Consider the following 21,907-nt stretch of genomic DNA (forward strand, 5'->3'; position numbering starts at 1 on the left):
TTTCTGTTTCTAGGTCTTTGAGGAATTGCCACACTGTCTTCCACAATGGTTGAACTAATTTACACTCCCTCCAACAATGTATAAGTGTTGCTTTTGCTCCACAAACTAATGCAGGAACAGAAAACCAAATACTGCACGTTCTCACTTACAAGTGGGAACTAAATGGTGAGAGCACATGAACACATAGAGGGTAACAACACATACTGGTGCCTATCAGAGGGTGAAAGTTGAGGGGAGGGAGAGAGTCAGAAAAACAACTAAGGGGTACTAGGCTTAAGACTCGGATGATGAAATAATCGGCACAACAAACTCTCATGACACAAGTTTACCTATATAATAAACCTGCATATGTACCCCTGAACTTAAAATAATAAATTTAAAAGATGAATCAAATTCACTTATTGGTAGATAGATAGTCTTACAGAAGCAAGACTGATTTTTCTTTGAAATTCCAAGAGAACATTTTTTATATTGATACATCATTTAAATATTTTTTATATTTATTGTGTGGTTTATTAACTTTTTGTTCTGACTGAAATTTTTATGAGATTCTAGAATAAACAGACAGAATTTAATATAATTATGTCTTACAATTTTGAGATTAAACAAATGGCATTTTAAATTCAAGATCAATTGTTTAATCTTATGGTAAATAATGTAATTAGAAAGAAAGATATTTAACAACCCATCATTATCTTTTTGTAAAATAAACCTACACATTATCATCCATTACATGATTTTCATATGCAGGTTAAAATTTGAACAAAAAAAATACTGGAAGGAAACACAGAAAACTGTCTTTGTAATATTTAAGTGAGGAAACATTTCTAAGCATTATACAAACCAACAGAGCATAAAGGCTTGACTCCATAAAAATCTGAAATCCCTATAACAAAAATTATAAATTTAGGGTTTTTTTAAACTGGAAAAAAATGTATCATAAATTACAGACCTGATAAGATTCTTAATATTTTTAAAACTCTTACAGATTATTATATAAAGTAATAAAAAATATCGCAGTAGAATAGTGAGACTAATACTAAACTGTTCTGTCATTTCAGATCCGAGGAGAAAATTTGTTGAGGACAGGCATGCTTCTTTTTACTACTTCAGTCCTTCACTCTTTGAAATACCATCACGCTACACACGGTATTTAATGATCCTTTTAATATGCTGTCGAATTTAGTTTGCTAATATTTCACTGAAAATTTTTGCATCTACATTCATCAATAATATCGTCCTGTAATTTTCTTTCTAAAAGTTGTGCTTGTCTGGCTTTTCTATCATGATAGTCTTGGCCTTATAAAATGAGTCTGAAAATATTTCCTCCTTTTGATGTTTTGAAAAATTTGAAATGATAATAGTTCTTCTTTCAACGTTTGGTAAAATTCAGCAGTCAATGTATCATGTTCTTGGCTTGTTTTTTGGCTTTTTTTTTTTTCTTTTTAAAGGGAGACTTTTTATTACCTATTCAATTTCCTTATTCATTATTGGTCTATTCAGGTTTTATTTCTTCTGCATTTTGGTGTTGGAGGTTGTATGTTTCCAGAAATTTATCCATTTATTTTAGGTTAACAAATTTCTAGAATACAATCTTTCATAGTAGTGTCTTAATGATCCTTTCTATTTCTGTGGTTTCAATTGGAAAGTCTTAAAATAACTAAGAGAGTATACTTGTATTGTTTGTAACACAAAGGATAAATGCTTGAGGTAATGGATACCTCATTTATCCTGATGCAATCAGTACATATTATATGCCTGTACCAAAATATCTCATATAACCCATAAATATATGTATCTACTATGCACCACCAAAAATAAAAAATAAAAATAATGTGCATTTTGCTGCTTAGAATGTACTGTATATATCTGTTAGGTCCGTTTGGTGTAAATGATAGTTTAAGTCCAATATTTTCTTATTGATTTTGTGTCTGGAGGATCTATCCATCCATTGTCGAAAGCAGATTATTGAATTCCCTTCCTACTATTGTATTAGAATCTATCTCTCCCTTCAGATCTGTTAATAATTACTTTACATATTTAAGTACTGTGGTATTGGGTGCATATCTATGTATAATGATTATATTTACATAATACATTGGCCCTTTTATCTTTATATAATGGCTTTCTTTGTCTCATTTTACAGTTTTTGACTTACAGTCTATTTTGTCTGATATTAGTATAACTACCTCTTCTTTTTTTGGTTTCCATTTGCATGGAATATCTTTTTCTATCCTTTCACTTTCTGTTTATGTGTATCTTTAAAGCTGAAGTGAATCTCTTGAAGACAGCATATAGTTGGGTCTTTTTTTCATCTGTTACATCACTTCTGGTTTTGACTGGAGAATTTAATCCACTTATATTTAAAGTAATTATTAATAAGTTGAGACTTATTCTTGACATTGTTAATTGTTTTCTGGCTGTTACCTTGTTTATTTCTTTCCTCCTCTCTTGCCATCATCATTTGCAATTTTATGATTTTTTTTTGTGGTGATATCCTGTGATTACCTTTTTTAAATCTTTCATGTATATACTATCAATAGTTGCTTTTTTGTTACCATAAAGCTTACATAAAGCAGCTTGTAGTTATAATAGGCTATCTTAAGCTGATAACAACTTAACTATGATTGTACTTAAAAAAAATCTACATTCCTTTCCTTTTTATGTTCTTGATGTGTCAATTTATATCTACTTATATTGTGTATTCCTTAACAAATTGTTGTAGCTATACTTATTTTTAATAGTTTTGTCTTTTAATCATTATACTAGAATTATAAGTAATGTACACACCACCTATACGGTGCTAAAGTATTCTGAATTTAACCAAATACTTAACTTTCACCAGTGAATTTTATACTGTCATAACTTTTTATGTTACAAATAATATTCTTTTCTTCCAAATTGAAGGACTCCCTTTAGCATTTATTATAACAGGTTTGGTGATTAACTTCATGAATTTCTGTTTTTCTGGGAAATTCTATCTCTCATTCATTTCTGAAAGACTTTACAAGGTTAAGTATTCCTGGTTGGCAGTCTTTTCCTTTCTTTCAGCACTTTGAATGTATCATCTCAGTGTCTCCTTGTCTGCAAAGTTTCTGCTAAGAAATCCACTGGTAACCTTATCACTCTTGTATGTGAAGAACTTTCTTTTTCCCTTGATGTTTTCATAATTCTCTCTGTCATTAATTTTTGACAGTTTGATTATAATATATTTTAGTAAAGTCCTCTTTTAATTAAACCTAAGTGGAGATCATTAAAGTCCAAGCTCCAGCAAGTCCATATCTCACCCTAGATTTGGGAGGTTTTCAGCATTATTTCTTTAAGTAAACTTCCTGCCCCTTTCTTTCTCTCTCTTCTCCTTGGACTCCTATAATGAAAAAGATGTCTCTTCTTTTCTTAACTGAATTATTTTAAATGCACATTTTTATTACCTCTGCCTTTGGTTCATATTAATCCATCTTTAAAATAAGGAGGTAGAACAAATCTCTGAGGTGCCTTTCACCTGTGACATTCTGAGACTCCTTTCAGTGAATACAGATCAACTGTCTATGAACAGAAACTTCAAACCACAGGTGAGACAGATGCTACTCAAATGGCTATGACTACAAAGCATTTATGTTCCAGGTGAGAAAAGAGAGCACATCACCAATGACTCTTTTTAGACTGCTCCCATTCCCTCCAGGTTAGAACTGTCATCTGCAAAAGACAGCAGTACATAAACCAGTTGTCCTGACATTTAACTCACTGTTTTTCAAAATAATTTAAATCACTAAAATTTTAACCATGTATCCCATCAGTAATAACTTTTTAAACATTTAGCCTGTATGGGGGAATGTTTATACATTTATATATTATTAATATAAAAATAAATATTTAAAATAAATGTATAAACATTTATTTTATACATTTATTATAATAAATTTTATATATTAACCATATTATACATTCACTATGATCAATTCATTATTAGTAAAGCATACTTTCTTCTTGAGAAAAACATAAATATAAATAAAAGTTCTAACAGTTTTAACACATATCTCTTTGGAGAACACTGATACAAATGGCAGCAGTGATGGCATTGGTTGGACATTAATTAAATCTTTGTTTGGTCTATAATTCAATTTTTAACCCTAAACTAAACTCAGGCATTATTTTATGTTTTATACGTTCTCAAGCCTTGTTCAAATCAGGAACAAGTATCACTTTGATTGGTAGAATGGAAAGATTTATAATCAATCAAACACTAAACATAGACTACGTCTCTCTCAGTTCTCTAGTTAAATTTTATCCAGAGAATTCTGTTCTTAAAATTCTTTTACTTTTTCAGAATTTAAATGACTTTCTGAAGTACAAGTTAAAGAAGTCAGAGTCAACCTTTGTCAAAAAAAAAAAAAAAGCTCTGTGTATTATGGAGACAAGTTTTGCAGATGTTCAAGAAAAGTTAATGGCCAGTAACAGAGTCCATATTCTCTCTGTAAATTCCCTGAACTCTGAGGAGTCCCTCATATCTACTAGATAATAAACTCCCAGAAGGCATTTTGTCTTCTCTCTTTCCTGTAACAACAATTTGAGTTCAGTAGTGTTTTCTTCCCTGCAGAACAGTCTAGTTTGTGACAAAATTATTAGGGGAAAAATTCTGTATTGAGCATTTCAGGAACCCTGCACTTTCCCTGCTCCACCTGGGTGATTCTTCCCTATTCCCTTTAAGCACTTAATGGTACCACTCAGGAAACAAAACTTTTATCTTTAGGGAAAATTTGCATTTTAAGCTTACTTTTTAAAGAGAAATAGGAGTCTCGTTATGTTGCCCAGGCTGTCTTTGAACTCCTGGGCTCAAGCAACCCTTCTGCCTCAGTGTTCTAAGGGACTACAGGCAGGTCTCACCATGCCTGGCTTTAAGTTTTCTCTTTGATGGAAGAGTGTATATGTTGTTCCTAGAAAAACAAAAATTCAAGTATTATGAGAAGAAAAGTAAATCATTATGAATAGGCCTGACTCGATCCAAAACAGCTAATGAACAGTATTGACAAAATTCAGTCCTTATAATAGTCCTACTTAGCCACAGTTTTTTTTTCTGCAGGTTCAGTTGCCCATGGTCAACCAGTGTTCAAAAATATCAAATTAGAAATTTCCAGAATAAACAATTCATGAGTTTTAAGTCGTGCAGTGTTGTAAGTAGCATGCCCCTGCCCCTCAGTCACTTAGTCACCATCTCGGTTACCAGATCAACTGTGGGAGTATCACAAGGCTTGTGCTCAAGTAACCCTTATTTTACTTAAAAAGCACAAGAGCAAGAGTAGCAATGCTGGCATAGTGTTATCATTGTTCTACTTTGTTATTAGTTATTGTCATGAATTTCTTACTATACCTAATTTGTAAATTAAACTTTATCACAGGTACTTATGTAAAGAAGAAAACATAAGATCTATAGGGGTTTGGTGCTGTCTGAGATTTCAGGCACCCATTGGGAGTCTTAGAAAGTATCTCTCCTCTCCCAGATGAAGGGGGACTACTATGTTTTAAAGCTACCCAGATAATTCTAATGCACAATCAGGACCAAGAACCTTTAGTCTAGAAGGTAAGTTTTTCTATTATGATAAATTAGAACCACCAAAAAGAGCTTGTTTTTAAAAAATGTGATTATTTGGGAAAACACCCATAAATAGTTAATAAATCTTGCTAAGAATTTAGCATATAATTTTCAGTCAGATCCACAGATGACACTCCTTTCCATAGTTTGGGAATCAGAGTTTAAAAATGCATGCAGATAAATAATTTCAAAAGGGGGAAAAGTCATTATTAAATATAAACAAAAATTTAAAGCATGCTAAAACCGAGCACATTCTGAGCAGTATCTCAGTGCTAATCAGTTTATTTCTGTTGGTTTGGTGACATGTAAATTGTTTATGTAAGATAAGTAAAAGATTTTACGGAAATTAATAAGGAAAATAAGGAAAACCATCAAAACCTTGATGGATTCTATATAAATATGTGAAGCTTGGCATGAAACTTACAGACTATAGCTAGAGCTATTTTTTTAATTGAGCTATATTTATATAACAATATTGCAAGCTACTACTATAAGAAGTGCTTATTTATTTATATGATTGTTTGCTCTTCTACAGAACTCTCTAATGTTTACTAATAACTTCATGACAAAAAACAACTTTGCTCATAATCCTTACATTCATCAGTTTGTTCTAGCATGAACCTTTTGATGTCTAGAAAATATAACAAATATATATACACCTATGTAATCCATATACCTATCAAAATGCAGATTCTTTTAAAAACCTCAGAAATTTGCAGAATGCCTCTTTGAGTTAATCCCAGTTCACACACCAGCATTCAGAGGTGACAATTTTCTGACTTCTTTCCAAATAGACTTGTCTGTTCCAGAACCTCAATTACAAGGAATCAACTGTAAATATTCTTTTGTGTCTTCTTTCGTGACAATGTATAAAAATCAATCTGCATTATTTATCAGCATTTCATTCTTTTTATTTTTGTGTAGCAGTCCTATGTATGAATATACCAAAAATTATCCATGCCCCTCTTGATGGACATGTGGATTAAATACAGTTTTTGGCTACTATGAATAAAGCTGCAGTGAACATTCTTAGCAAGTCTTGATACAGACTTTTTTTTCATTTCTCTTGGATCAATGCCTAGGATTGTAATTGCTGGGCCATAATAGGGTAAGTGTATGTTTAATTTTATTTAAAAACATTCCAACTATTTTCCAAAATAATTGTATCATTTTACAGTCCCATCAGCAATATATGAGAGTTTCAGCCACAAATTAGTGTTGTCTTTTTTTTTTTGAGATGCAGTCTTGCTCTGTTGCCCAGGCTGGAGTGCTGGATTGCAGTGGTGCGATGTCAGCTCACTGCAACCTCTGCCTCCTAGGCTCAAGCGATTCTCTTTCCTCAGCCTCCCAAGTAACTGGGACTATAAGCACCTGCCACCACGCCTGGCTAATTTTTTTTTGTATTTTTCATAGAGACGGGGTTTCACCATGTTAGCCAGGATGGTCTCCATCTCCTGACCTCGTGATCTGCCCACCTTGGCCTCCCAAAGTGGTGGGATTACAGGCATGAGCCACCACATCTGACCTGTTGTCAGCCTTTTTGATTTTAGCCATTCCAGGAGTTTTGTAGTAATATCTCATCGTGATTTTAATTTGAATGATCGTGATTAAAAAAAAAACTACATTGTGATATTTCTTGTGTGCTCAGCATCCATTTTGTATCTTTTGCGAAGTATCTGTTCAAACCTTTTCATTTTAAATTGGATGTTCTATTATTGATTTTTAAGATTTCTTTAAATATTGTGAATAAAATCATATGTCAATGAATTTCGAGCCATTATCCTTTCCCATTAGCTTGTATTACATCCTTTAGCAAATAAAAGTTTTTTCAATAGATGAAATAATTCAATAGATGAAATGTAACCCTAAAAGAATAAACCTTTTTTATGAGATAGGCCATAGGTTATCCTACAATTGCCTGGTAGTTCTAGATACAGATCACTTAGAAAATTCCTATAAGCCTTTCTATCCTTTTGCAGAACATTTTATTAAAGCACTGTCAACTTAACATTTTTTATATGTTTTTTCTATTGCATAAAAAACAGTATATTTGGGAGCAAGTGTTTTATTTTCCTATTTCAAGATATTATGTTGCAGGTGATAGAAAATCCATAATAAAAGAAAACAGGGAAGGTGGAAAAGAGATATAAGGCATGCATGCAGAGCACTCAGCTTGGGCTAATGGCTGTCTTTTACCCACTGGTTCAATTTTCCGGCTTTTGTGTGTGTGTTGCTGGATTACAATTGCACACTTTGTGTAATCAACATAAAACCAACTGGCTGAACAGGTTGTTCTTCACCAACCAGCCAAAAAAAAATGGTTCATGTGATTAAAATTAAAATTTCTAATTAAGAATGCTTTTTAGACTTCTAATTTAAAAGGCTTACCTTATTCACTAAAGGTCTTTATGAAGATTAAGAGATTTAAGACAATTTAACTTGTCTTCATTGCAAAAGCAAGCAGAAATATTGCAAGTATCAAATACTGGCTAACCACCAGCAAGTAAAGTTAATTCTCTGTAATTCTGTATCTTTAGGTTACATAATAATCAAAAGCAGATGTTAACCAGATATAATTGGTTTGTGCTGCCTCTAATGTCCTATGTCCCCATATTTTACAGAGGAGTGAAAACTATGTGCAAAAATATTTTCTCTCACCAAATTTCATGGTAGTTGTATCATAATTTCTGTTTCCCTGGTAAATGAAAACCTATCCAGTATAAAATATACTTTTGAAATGCAAATGACACAACAATTTGACAGATGGTTACTAAGAACGAAGACAGTTGGTGATATGAGCTAGTTTCAAAGCTGATAAAAGGGAAACAGTTTGGAGTAGTTCTTTTTTTTTTTTTCAACTTTAATTTTAGATACCAGGGTATGTGTGCAGGTTTCTTACAAAGGTGTATTGTGTTATGCTGAGGTTTGGAGTATGATTTAATTCAACACCCAGAAAGTGAGCATAGAACCCAACAGACAGTTTTTCAGCCCTTGCACCCCACACTCCCCTTCCCTTTTAGGAGTCCCCAGTGTCTATTGTTCTCATCTTTATGTCCATGTATACCGAGTGTTTAGCTCCCATTTGTAAGTGAGAGCATGCAGTCCTTGGTTTTCTGTTTCTGCATTAGTTTGCTTAAGTTAATGACCTCCAGCTGCATCCATGTCGCTACAAAGGACATGATTTTGTTCTTTTTTATGGCTGCATAGTACTCTATGGTGTATAATTGAGTAGTAGTTCTTAAACAAGACTAGAATATCCAAAACTCTAAGGCTATTTTTTTTCTTTCAGAAATGGAATCTCACTATGTTACCCAAGATAGTCCTCAACACCTGGCTTCAAGAAGTCCTCCTAGATTGCAGGATTGCAGGCCTGAGACGCTGCACCCAGCCCCCAGCCAACCTGAAACCATATTTGTTTTATGTTTATTCTTTCCACTGGCATTCTTTATTTTTCTATTAATGCATCTAACAGAGCTAACATTCTGGAGAGAATGAGCATTTACAGAGTTTTTAAAGCATGCATCAGAATCACCTGAAAGACTTTTAAAAACAGATTGCCTGACCCCCACCTTCAGAATTTCTTATTTAGTAGGCTTGGGGTAGGGCCTAAGAATTTGCTTGTCTTACAGATTGGCAGGTGATACTGATTCTGCTAATGCAAGGACCACGCTTTGAGGATCATTAACTTTAAAAAACTAGGAATACAAAAGGGTAGTGATTTCAACCAACTTAGAAAGTCTCAACATATGGCAGAAAAGAGTATACTAACTTATGTGAGATCAATCGAGTAGAAAAATCTGAGAACAGAATAAAGTCATGGTAGGAGATATTTTCGCACAAAACAGAAGTGTTCCTGAAAAGATAACTTAGTAAAGAAAAATACTTGAAATCTGCCAGAGGCAAATGAAATCACAGTATCAGATTCAGCTGTGTGTAGGCAGAATAGTTCTAACCTGAAGAAAACACCTAGATAGAGAGTTCCCTTGGACAGAAGTGGAAGTTCGCCAACATATCCAAGGCACAGTAAATCGGAAAGAGTGCAGTAAAAACCTGATCATCGTATAATCATCGTATATGATACCCTAATTCCCTTATGGAGCAATGGAAGTCACCACGGAGGAGCCTTTTCTTTGGAGGACTAGGAAGACACCAGAAAAGATGAAGCCTCATAGCACCACCCTAAACCAGGTAACTGATTAAGATTCATTGATTGCAAAGTTGACAGAAAAAAAAACAACTGCTGGACAGAAAGAAGTTAATGTTGCCAAAACAGGGCTATGTTAGACAAAGTAGACTTCCTGGCTTTCACTGACGTTTAGAGTATTAGTATAAGCACAATGAGCTTCTGCTGGTCAAATTTTAGCATTGTTGTTATTGTACATTTTAGGGAAAAAGACAAGGAAGGATAAAAAACATCTGAAGTCCTGACCTAGCCCCTGCCAAATCTGTTGCTAGTTAGAAAAATAGATTGGTGAATTGCACATATAGTCTAACACACAATTCTAAGAATTGTGTATTACAGGGGTCTCTGATTTGGAGCCAGGTGATGTCAAGAACAAGCTACAGGTGGGCTGCTGTAGGCTTCTCACCAATTTGGCCCCTGTAACATTTTATTGATGCAATCATCAAAGTTACCCACACTTAGAAGGGCATTCTGACTCAGTTTTTAAGTGGCGGCTATGTCAAAAGCATGTGCAAAAATAGGTGCTCACGTTTGTGGTAGTGTCAGCACCAGCAGCAAAACAACACCTGCCATACAGCTTTGGAAAGCATCCAACATCTAAAAGAAAAGTATCTGTGCCTTTATCTCATGGAGATTCATTTTAAGATAGGCAAGGTCCAGAACCTTGCACTGGGAGATTGTGATACCTTTCCACATGCATTGGGAGATGGTAATACCTGGAAAAAATGACAGTGTGTAAGATTATGTGCAAGACATATAGTGGGACATTACAAGCTGGAATGTATAGTCCTCACAAATGGAGATGGTACATGGAGGCAAAGATGGAAACTATCTGGCAGCAGTGAAAACTGGAAATTGTGGCAATCTATGCATCTGTGCAGAGAGCAGAGGTAGAATATTATCTTATTTTCATCCAATAAAGCTAAAACAAATGAAAGACTGTTGGATCCTGAGCTAGGAGATAGCCCATTTAATTCCCTTCCAGCTGCAGAATGAGTAGGGAATTAATTCGTCTGAGTAGACATAAGGGGACTTGAGACAAATCCTTGGCACTCTGTCTGCAAAAACCCTCTTTGTTGGAGAAGTCTCAGGCTCAATAGATTTGTTTTTATTTGAGGATGAGTAAAACAAAAACATACGAGGTGATTCAGATATGGGGAAGAGACTCAAAAGAGGAAATGTACATCTAATACTTTAGAAAACTATTTGGCACACTTAATCACATTCTTGAAAGACCAGAAAGCCCATAGAGGGAGAGGAAAGTGAAATTAAAGCAGCATAGGACATGGGTGAGATGCAGGATTATAAAGTAGTAGATGAGATTCTTTCCTTAAGTAAATTTTATTGCTACTTCATGATCTTTTTTCCAATACGTGTGAAATATGTAAGAAATATAGATAAAATACTATTTCTGATATCAACTCACCAAAGAGTTGAATCAGAGCTGAGGTTTTTCTTCTACATTTTCTGTGCAAACTTTCTCTTCTTATTTTTCATTTGTTTGGTAAGATATCTATCTGTATTTCTCTTTGCACAAAGGTGTTGAATAGAGAAAGTTGAGAGAGAATGAGATATGTTTTAAGCTCCATTTTCTGTCCATTTTAAAATATATAAAATCACTCTGCTGCTCTTAGAGAAATGGCAGTGAGCAGGGCTTGGAAAGGCTCACCAACCACAACCACACGCTCCTCTACACAGGTCTATATTTGCTCCTCTGCTGCTGCCCGTGGGAGGTGTACATCTTAGCAAGATTAATGGACATCACTGGTGATTATGAGCCTTCACCACTACTGATTGTATAACTCTTCTATTTTTTTCCATTTTCTCTTGCCTTGGGGACTTGACAGTTTTCTGGGTATAGGTAGGTAGAGGCAGAGGTGGGTTAATAGGAGCCGATTCAAACAGTGGCCATAACACTTCTTGCTCAATCACGCACTCCATATCAGATCCTCTAGGATCCTTGTTGGCTCTATCATCAATAAACATCGGATACCTAAGCACTTACCACCAAGCTACAGCCCTAGTCAAGAGCTATACAACTGGTGTACCTGTCTTCATCTTTGTCCCACTAAGTCTGTTCTCACAGAGCAGCTAAATTGATGTTTTAAAAACTTAGCTCACTAAATCTCTTCTCTGCTTAAACCCTTTAATGCTTCCCAACCCAGTTCAAGTAAAGCCCGGGGCCTTTGTACTTGCCATTTACTCTGGCAAGAAGATTCTTGCCCCAGGCTTAACTTTGGTTCACTCCCTCAACTCCTTCAGGCCTTTCCTCAATTTCTAAGTGAGGCTTCCCCTAAGCCCCATTTAAACTTTCCCACATATACTCCTGTTCTTTCTTCCTGTCTTTATTTTTTCCATAGCACTTATTACATCCTTTATAAATGTTAACCCAAAATGAAGGAATAAGGAAAGAGTCTGAATCAGACAAGGTTTATTGAGCCAGAGCTTCTGTGGCCTGTGCTCTCTGAAGAGGTTTTCAGGAGGCTCCATATTTATACATTTCTTTGAGGAGGAGAAGCCATGTGAGAAGAGAGGGTTAAGCATTGAAGCAAATGGCTACGTTTTTGTGAGACTTTAATTAGTACCCAGTCAATCTACGTTTTACATAAAGTAAGGTAAACATTCAAAGAAAATGGAAGTAAAAGAAGAATCAATGATGCAGGTGTCTCAGGGTAGGTCAAGGAAAAATTTAGGTTATCTTGTCTTTTTTCTGCACCTGGGAAGATAAGCTTGTAATAGACATTATCAGTGTGAAATCTAGCAGACTTCCATTTTAGGAGCTAGACTTCAACTGCAAAGCTAAAGTTAAAATTGAAACGTGCTTGTTTTATGGGATGATATGTATCTTGAAAGGTTTTGAGGCCAGAAAAGGATATACTTATGAACAGTTTATGCAGGCAGTCATCCAAGATGTATGAGGCCTTCTGCCTTTCTGTGGAGGTCTGACCAATGTGTAATGCTTTGACATAAGGTTAGGCAGTAACAGATGTCCAGGATGGCAGTGTTGTAAGACTCATTCTCCAGGCTTAACTTTCCTTTTGGCGTAAGAAGTTTGAAGGTCCTGAGAAGTTGTTTGTTGTTGTTGTTTTACAAAATATTCATTTCTTTTGGTCTATCTCCTCTCAATGGAATGAAAGTTCCACAAGGGAAGGATTTTTCTCTATGTTGTTCATTGCTATGTCCCTAGAGCTGAAAAGAGTTCTCATAATAGATGCTTCATAAATATTTATTGAAAAAATAGTTTAAACGTTGTCTTCATTTTACTATTCTTTTTTTTTTTTTTTCATTGCACTTTAGGTTCTGGGGTACATGTGAAGAACATGCAGGATTTTTAAATAGGTACATACATGGCAATGTGGTTTTCTGCCTTGAACTCCATCACCTATATCTGGCATTTCTCCCCATGTTATCCCTCCTCAACTCCCTACCCCCACTGTCCTTCCCCTAGTCCCCCACAACAACCCCAGTGTATGATGCTCCCCTCCCTGTGACCATGTGTTCTCATTGTTCAACACTCACTTATGAGTGAGAAAATGCAGTGTTTGATTTGTTGTTCTTGTGTCAGTTTGCTGAGAATGATGGTTTCCAGATTCAACCATTTCCCTACAAAGGACATGAACTCATCATTTTTTATGGCTGCATAGTATTCCATGGTGTATATGTGCCACATTTTCCGTGTCCAGTCTATCATCAATGGGCATTTGGGTTAGTTCCAGGTCGTTGCTATTGTAAACAGTGCTACAATGAACATACGTGTGCATGTGTCTTTATAATAGAATGATTTATAATCCTTTGGATATATACCCAGTAATGGGATTGCTGGGTCAAATGGAATTCTATTTCTAGGTCCTTGAGAAATTGCCACACTGTCTTCCACAATGGTTGAACTAGTTTACACTCCCACCAACAGTGTAAAAGTGTTCCTATTTCTCCACATCCTTTCCAGCATCTGTTGTCTCCAGATTTTTTAATGATCACCATTCTAATTGGCATGACATGGTATCTCAATGTAATTTTGATTTGCCTTTCTCTAATGACCAGTGATGATGAGCATTTTTTCATATGTTTTTTGGCCTCATATATGTCTTCTTTTCAAAAGGGTCTGTTCATATCCTTCACCTACTTTTGAATGGGTTTTTTTTTTAAATATTCACAGCAATGTTGTTTTATAATATAAGAAAAAATAATGCAAGCAACTCAAATACCCATGGACAGAATCTTGGCTTAATAAATGGCTAGCCATTCATAGACTGGATTACTGACATTGCACAGCCTACAGAAAGACACATACATGAACCTTAGAAATCTATTAATTCTTTTCAAAAGCAATCTTCAACAGAATTCACAGTTGTATGTGGCATTAAGATAAGCTCATAGAAACAGAGTAGACCAGTAGTTGCCAGGGACTGGGAGGTGTGGGAAATGAGAGATGCTGACCACTGGGCACAAACTTTCAGTTATCAGATGAATAAATTATGGGGATCTAATGTACACGATGAGTAGATACAGATGTGTTCATTAGTTGTGATCATCATTACACAATGTTTATTATGTAACAAATCAACATGTTGTACATGTTGAATACATACAACATTGGTCTATTAAATGTTCTAAATTTTTTTAAAAACAGAGCATGCAAAAGTAAACATTGGGCAAAATTATAAAATGAGCAAATGGATTCTAGAAATTTTTATAACATATGGACATTAAAAGGATAAACATATAACAAACATTAGCACATGAATACTCAATTTGATCAACTGAGTATTAATAGAAAGCTTTAACAGCCTGATTCTTCCCTCACCAATCGGGTTTGTTTTTTTCTTGTAAATCTGTTTTAGTTCTTTATAGATTCTGGATATTAGCCCTTTGTCAGATGGGTAGATTGCAAAAATATTTTCCCATTCTGTTGGTTACTGGTTCACTCTAATGATTGTTTCTTTTGCTGTGCACAAGCTCTGGAGTTTAATTGGATCCCATTTGTCTATTTTGGCTTTTGTTGCCAATGCTTTTGGTGTTTTAGTCATGAAGTCCTTGCCTATGCCTATGTCCTGGATGGTTTTGCCTAGGTTTTCTTCTAGGGCTTTTTTATGGTGTTAGGTCTTATGTTTAAATCTTTTACCCATCTGGAGTTAATTTTAGTGTAAGGTGTCAGGAAGGGGTCCAGTTTCTGCTTTCTGCATATGGCTAGCCAGTTTTCCCAACACCATTTATTAAACAGGGCATCCTTTCCCCATTGTTTGTTTTTGTCAGGTTTGTCAAAGATCAGATGATTGTAGATGTGTGGCATTGCCTCCAAGGCCTCTGTTTTGTTTCATTGGTCTATATCTCTGTTTTGATACCAGTACCATGCTGTTTTGATTACTGTAACCTTGTAGTATAGTTTGAAGTCAGGTAGCATGATGCCTCCAGCTTTGTTCTTTTTGCTTAGAATTGACTTGGCTATGTGGGCTCTCTTTTGGTTCCATGTGAAGTTTAAAGTGGGTTTTTCCAGTTCTGTGAAGAGGGTCATAGGTAGCTTGATGGGGATAATGTTGAATCTATAAATTACATTGGACAGTATGGCCATTTTCACTATATTGATTCTTCCTAACCATGAGCATGGAATGTATTTCCATCTATTTGTATCTTCTCTTATTTCCTTGAGCAGTGGTTTGTAGTTCTCCTTGAAGAGGTCTTTTACATCCTTTGTTAATTGTATTCCTAGGCATTTTATTCTCTTTGTAGCAATTGTGAATGGCAGTTCATTCTTGATTTGGCTCTCTTTAAGTCCGTTATTGGTGTATAGGAATGCTTGTGATTTTTGCACATTGTATCCTGAGACTTTGCTGAAGTTACTTATCAGTTTAAGGAGATTTTGAGCTGAGAGGATGGGGTTTTCTAAATATAAAATGATGTCGTCTGCAAATAGAGACAATTTGACTTCCTCCTTTCCTAATTGAATACCCTTTATTTCTTTTTCTTGCCTGATTATTCTGGCTAGAACTTCTAATATTATATTGAATAGGAGTGGTGAGAGAGGGCATCCTTGTCTAGTACCAGATTTCAAAGGGAATATTTTCAGTTTTTGCCCATTCAGTATGATATTTGCTGTGGGTTTATCATAAATAGCTTTTATTATTTTGATATACATTCCATCAGTACATAGTTTATTGAGAGTTTTTAGCATAAAGGGCTGAATTTTGTGGAAGGCCTTCTCTGCATCTATTGAGATAATCATGTGGTTTTTGTCTTTGGTTCTGTTTATGTGATGAGTTACGTTTATAGACTTGTGCATGTTAAACCAGCCTTGCATCCCCAGGATGAAGCCTACTTGATCGTGATGGATAAGCTTTTTGATGTGCTGTTGCAATCAGTTTGCCAGTATTTTATTGAAGATTTTTGCATCATTGTTCATCATGGACATCAGCCTGAAGTTTTCTTTTCTTGTTGACCTCTGCCTGGTTTTGGTATCAGGATGATATTGGTCTCATAAAATAATTTGGGAAAGACTCCCTCCTTTTGGATTGTTTGGAATAGTTTCAGAAGGAGTGGTACCAGCTCCTCTTTGTATGTGTGGTAGAATTCGATTGTCAACCCATCTGGACCTGGGCTTTTTTTGGTTGGTAGGCTATTAATTGCTGCCTCAACTTCAGCCCTTGTTATTGGTCTATTCAGGGTTTTGACTTCTTCCTGGTTTAGGCTTGAGAGGGTGCAAGTGTCCAGGAATTTATCCATTTCTTCCAGGTTTACTGGTTTATGTGCATAGAGTTGTTTGTAGTAATCTCTGATGGTAGTTTGTATTTCTGTGGAATCAGTGGTGAGATCCCCTTTTTCATTTTTTCTTGCATCTATTTGATTCTTCTCTCTTCTCTTCTTCATTAATCTGGCCAGCAGTCTGTCTATTTTGTTGATCTTTTCAAACAACCACCTCCTGGATTTATTGATTTTTTGAAGGGTTTTTTGTATCTCTATCTCCTTCAGTTCTGCTCTGATCTTAGTTATTTCTTGTCTTCTGGTAGCTTTTGAATGTTTTTGATCTTGCTCCTCTAGCACTTTCAATTTTGATGATAGTGTGTTGATTTTTGATGTTTCTTTGCTTCTCACGAGAGCATTTATTGCTATAAATTTTCCTCTAGAGACTGCTTTAAATGTGTCCCAGAGGTTCTGGTACTTTGTGTCTTCATTCTCATTGGTTTCAAAGAATATCTTTATTTCTGCCTTCATTTCATTGTTTATCCAGTCATGATTCAAGAGTCAATTGATTTCAGTTTCCATGAAGTTTTGTGGTTCTGAGTTAGTTTCTTAATGCTGAGTTCTAATTTGATTGCATTGTGGTCCGAGAGACTGTATATTCTGTGGATTTGGGGTGGAGAATTCTATAAATGTCTATTAGGTTTGCTTGGTCCAGATCTGAGTTCAAGTCCTGGACATCCCTGTTAATTTTCTTCTTGTTGATCTGTCTAATATTGACAGTGGAGTGTTAAAGTCTCCCACTATTATTGTGTGGGAGTCTAAGTCTCTTCGTAGGTCATTAAGAACTGGCTTTATGTATCTGGGTGCTCCCATATTGGGTGCATATATATTTAGGATCATTAGCTCTTCTTCTTGCATTGATCTTTTTACCATTATGTAATGCCCTTCTCTTTTGATCTTTGTAGGTTTAAAGTCTATTTTATCAGAGACTAGAATTGCAACTCCTGCTTTTTTTTGTTGTTTGCTCTCAATTTTCTTGGTAAATCTTCCTCCATACCTTTATTTTGAGCCTATGTGTATACTTCATGTGAGATGGGTTTCCTGGATACAGCACAGTGACAGGTTTTGACATTTTATCCAATTTGCCAGTCTGCGTCTTTTGATTGGGGCATTTAGCCCATTTACATTTAAGGTTATTATTGTTATGTGTGAATTTGATCCTTTCATTTTGATGCTAGCTGGTTGTTTTGCCCATTAGTTGATGCAGTTTCTTCATTTTGTCGATGGTCTTTACCATTTGGTACATTTTTGGAGTGGCTGGTATTCGTTGTTCCTTTCCATGTTTAGTGCTTCTTTCAGGAGCTCTTGTAAGGCAGGCCTGGTGGTGATGATATCTCTCAACAATTGCTTGTTTATAAAGGATTTTGTTTCTCCTTCCCTTATGAAGCTTAGTTTGGCTGGATATGAAATTCTAGGTTGAAAGTTCTTTTCTTTAAGAATGTTGAATATTGGCACACATTCTCTTCTGGCCTGTAGGGTTTCTGCTGCAAGATCTGCTGTGAGTCTGATGGGCTTCCCTTTGTGGGTAGCCTGACCTTTCTCTCTGGCTGCCCTTAGCATTTTTTCCTTCATTTCAACCCTGGTGAATCTGACAATTGTGTACCTTGGGGTTGCTCTTCTTGAGGAATATCTTTGTGGTGGTGTCTGTATTTCCTAGACTTGAATATTGGCCTGCCTTGCTAGGTTGGGGACGTTCTCCTGGATAATATCCTGAAGAGTGTTTTCCATTTTGATTCATTCTCCATCACATTCAGGTACCCCTATCAAATGTAGATTAGGTCTTTTCCCATAATCCCATATTTCTTGGAGGCTTTGTTCATTTCTTTTCACTCTTTTTTCTCTAATCTTGCCGTCTTGTTTTATTTGATTGAGTTGATCTTCAATCTCTGATATCCTTTCTTCTGCTTGGTTGATTCGGCTATTGAAGCTTGTGCATGCTTCATGAAGTTCTCCTATTGTGTTTTTCAGTTCCATCAGGTAATTTATATTCTTCTCTAAGCTGTTTATTCTCGTTAGCATTTCGTCAAACCTTTTTTCAAAGTTCTTAGTTTCTTTGTGTTAGGTTAGAATATGTTCTTTTAGCTCAGAGGAGTTTGTTATTACCCACCTTCTAAAGCCTGTTTCTGTTAATTCATCAGACTCATTCTCCATCCAGCCTTGTTCCATTGCTGGTGAGGAGTTGTGATCCATTGGAGGAGGAGTGGCATTCTGATTTTGGATGTTTTCATCCTTTTTGTACTGATTTCTTCCCATCTTTGTGGATTTATCTACCTGTGGTCTTTGAAGTTGGTGACTATCAGATGGGGCCTCTGAGTGGACTTCCTTTTTGTCGATGATGAAGTTATTTCTTTCTATTTTTTAGTTTTCTTTCTTACAGTTAGGCCCCTCTGCTGTAGGACTGCTTGAGGTCCACTCCAGACCCTGCTTGCCTGGGAATCACCTGCAGCAGCTGTCGAACAGTAAGGATTGCTGCCAGTTTCTTCTTCTGTTATCCTTGTCCCAGAAGGAAACCCACCAGATGTCAGCCTGAGCTCTCCTCTATGAGGTGTCTCTTTGGATATACAGAGAGTCAGGGAGCTGCTTGAGGAGACAGTCTATCCCTTATAGGAGCTCAAGTGTTGAGCTGCGAGCTCTCTTGTTCCATTCAGAGCTGCTGGGTAGGTATGTTTAAGTCTGCTGCAGTGGAACTCATAACCACCTTTTTTTCCCAGGTGCTCTGTCTTGGGAGGTGGGACTTTATTTATAAATTCCTGACATGCTGCTGCCTTTTTTCAGAGATGCCCTGCCCAGCAAGGAAGTAGCCTAGTCACAGTCTGCCAGCAGAGGCATTGCTGAGCTGCTGTGCACTCTGTCCAGCTGCTGTGTGAATGTCCTTGCAGTTTTGTTTATAGAGGTATAGTTAGAACTGCCTTGGTAATGGTGTCTGCCTCAGTAATGGCAAACAGTCTCTGTAATGGTGGACTGCCTTAGTAATGATGGATTGCCTCAGTAAAGGTGGAATGCCTCAGTAGTGGTGGACTGCCTTGGTAATGGTGGACGCCCTTCCCCTCACAGAACTGAACCATCCTGGGTCCAGCTGTGCTTGCTGTGAAATTCTCAATCCAGAGTATTTCAGATTGCTGGTCTTTGTGTGGGTGGGACCCACTGAGCCAAATCACCTGGCTCCCTGTTTCAGCCCCCTTTTTTTCAGTTGGATGGGCAACTCTGTCTGCCAAGCGTTCCAGGCACCAATTGAAATGGCGCCCAGATTTGTGTGAGTTTTTATGGGAAGACCCACTGCACTGGCTGAAACAGCCATGCTGGAGACTCATGGAGCTTTTCCGCCCAGGAATCTCCTGGTCTGTGGGCAGTAAAAATTCATTTGGAAATATGGTGATCACTCACCCTCTGTGTTCTCGCTGGGAACTGCACTACAGAGCTGTTCCTATTCAACCATCTTGCTATTCTGTGTTTTTTAAATTTTTGCACATTGGGCATGAATTGCTTATATAATCAAAAATGTTAAAATAAGTATAAGGAAAGTCATACATGACACATAACTATATATAACTTTCTCCAAAGACATTATGAAAAATGGGAAATTCTGGGAGAAAATTTAAGTATTTCCAGGTTTAGTACCTTAATTATTCACTTATTAACTTGAAATATATTAGTGATTTCTCCTGCTTACCTAGGAAGATGTTTATTTTCAGATATACATTTTGACAAATACAAATTTTAAGAAAATGTAATTGTCAGAAAGGAAGTACAAAAATTTGTTCTTTCATTTGGAAAACTGAAGGAAGATAAGAAATCTACAGGTAGAAGCCAGTGGCCCACCTTTAAGCCTCCAGTATTTTTTATTGATTTAAGACGCTACAAATAACATCAATTTTATAGTAGCAATAACCAACAAAGTAAAAGAGCTTCAAATGAAAACAGCAGAAAATTAAATTGGTCCCCTTGGTATTTGATCTAAACTGAGATAACTTTGTTGACAGTAGGTTTTTAATTTGTCTTTTCGCCCACCCACTTGTCTTTCTTTAGCGAAGATGACCCAGGGGCTGAGGTTGCCCTTAAAACTTAACTCATTTGGTTTTTCCTGGCCATCAGTCACACATGCAAGTGGAAGAAGAAGCAAAAGAACATTGAGTTTTCATATAAAGCAAAATAGAAAAATTGATTTTCTTTTTCAAGTGTGCAATTCATTAAGGAACTGATTACCTGGTGTGAGTTTGGGCAAATGTATTCCTTAACTGATGATCAATGTACTAAAATCCTCCAGTGGGAACATGCTGCCTCTCCTCTTGGTTCTAGCCTCTAGAATATATGTTTTACAACTTGCCATTCATTGCCAGTTGCTCCTCTCAGACAGAGAAGCCCCTGTCCCTGAAGCTCAATCCCCTTCATCTGACCATACATGTCATTTCTGTCCTTTTAATGGATCTGCTATCCTGACTCATCTTGCTAGTGACTAGTATGTGAATATTTGCTCATGTTGGAATTTCTCTTGTGTGGTTTGATAAATATCAACTCTCTGCTTTGCCTGATTTGTAAACTAACTGTAAAATAAGACCAAATATATTTAAGCATCATCCTCTTTTGAGTGTGATCCGTAAGCAGTGACTTAAGATTATGGAAAAGAGGGGTAAAAACAGTAATTTTACAATGGCTAAATCTAGAAAACACTATCTTGGCCAGGTGATCCAGATTTATATCATCAGTCATTACTCCTGTAGATAGCAAGTACCATGAAATTATGTGATGAGAAAGGCACATCACTTCTGTGGAATTCTTCCCCCAATTTCAGAATATGTCTAACTGTGAGAAAAACATTGAACAAAACCAGATTGAACATTCTACAAATACCTGACCATTATAAAACTGTAAATAGGCCAGGCACGGTGCCTGATGCCTGTAATCCCAGCACTTTGGGAGCCCAGGGTGGGTGGATCACCTGATATCAAGAGTTTGAGACCAGCCTGGCCAACATGGTGAAACCCTGTCTCTCCTAAAAATACAAAAATTAGTTAGGCATGGTGGTGTGTGCCTGTAATCTCAGCTACGTGGGAGGCTGAAACTGGAGAATCGCTTGAACCCAGGAGGCAGAGGTTGCAGTGAGCCAAGATCATGCCACTGCACTCCATCCTGGGTGACAGAGCAGGACTCCATCTCAAAAAAAAAAAAAAAAAAGTAAATAATAAAAAACAGGAAACAAAACTGTTCTAGACCAATTGGTGACTACATTGATCCTGAAACAGAAAACAGGCATTCATGGAAAAAATAGAGAAATCTGAATACAGTCTGGAATTTAGTTAATAATTATGTACCAATGTTGATTTCTTAGTTGTGACAAAATTACCATGGTAATGTAAGATGTTAAGAATAGGGGAATCTGTGTCAGCAGTGTACAGGAATAC

At 36.2% G+C, this 21,907-nt stretch overlaps 1 long non-coding RNA gene across 1 annotated transcript in view; it reads left to right on the forward strand.

Moving 5' to 3' along the window:
* LOC105706651 (uncharacterized) overlaps nucleotides 1-9,258 on the forward strand; it is a 29,473-nt gene extending 20,215 nt beyond the window's left edge. Inside the window, exons 2-4 of the long non-coding RNA XR_001104881.2 lie at nucleotides 1,062-1,149; nucleotides 6,673-6,698; nucleotides 8,880-9,258. This is a non-coding gene — a long non-coding RNA (uncharacterized LOC105706651). The remainder of the gene's footprint in view (nucleotides 1-1,061; nucleotides 1,150-6,672; nucleotides 6,699-8,879) is intronic.
* The last annotated feature ends 12,649 nt before the right edge of the window (nucleotides 9,259-21,907 follow it).

The sequence above is a fragment of the Aotus nancymaae genome, unplaced genomic scaffold (genome assembly GCF_030222135.1).
Source record: "Aotus nancymaae isolate 86718 unplaced genomic scaffold, 86718_ANA_hifiasm-v0.15.2.pri h1tg000092l, whole genome shotgun sequence".
Lineage (NCBI taxonomy): Eukaryota > Metazoa > Chordata > Mammalia > Primates > Aotidae > Aotus > Aotus nancymaae.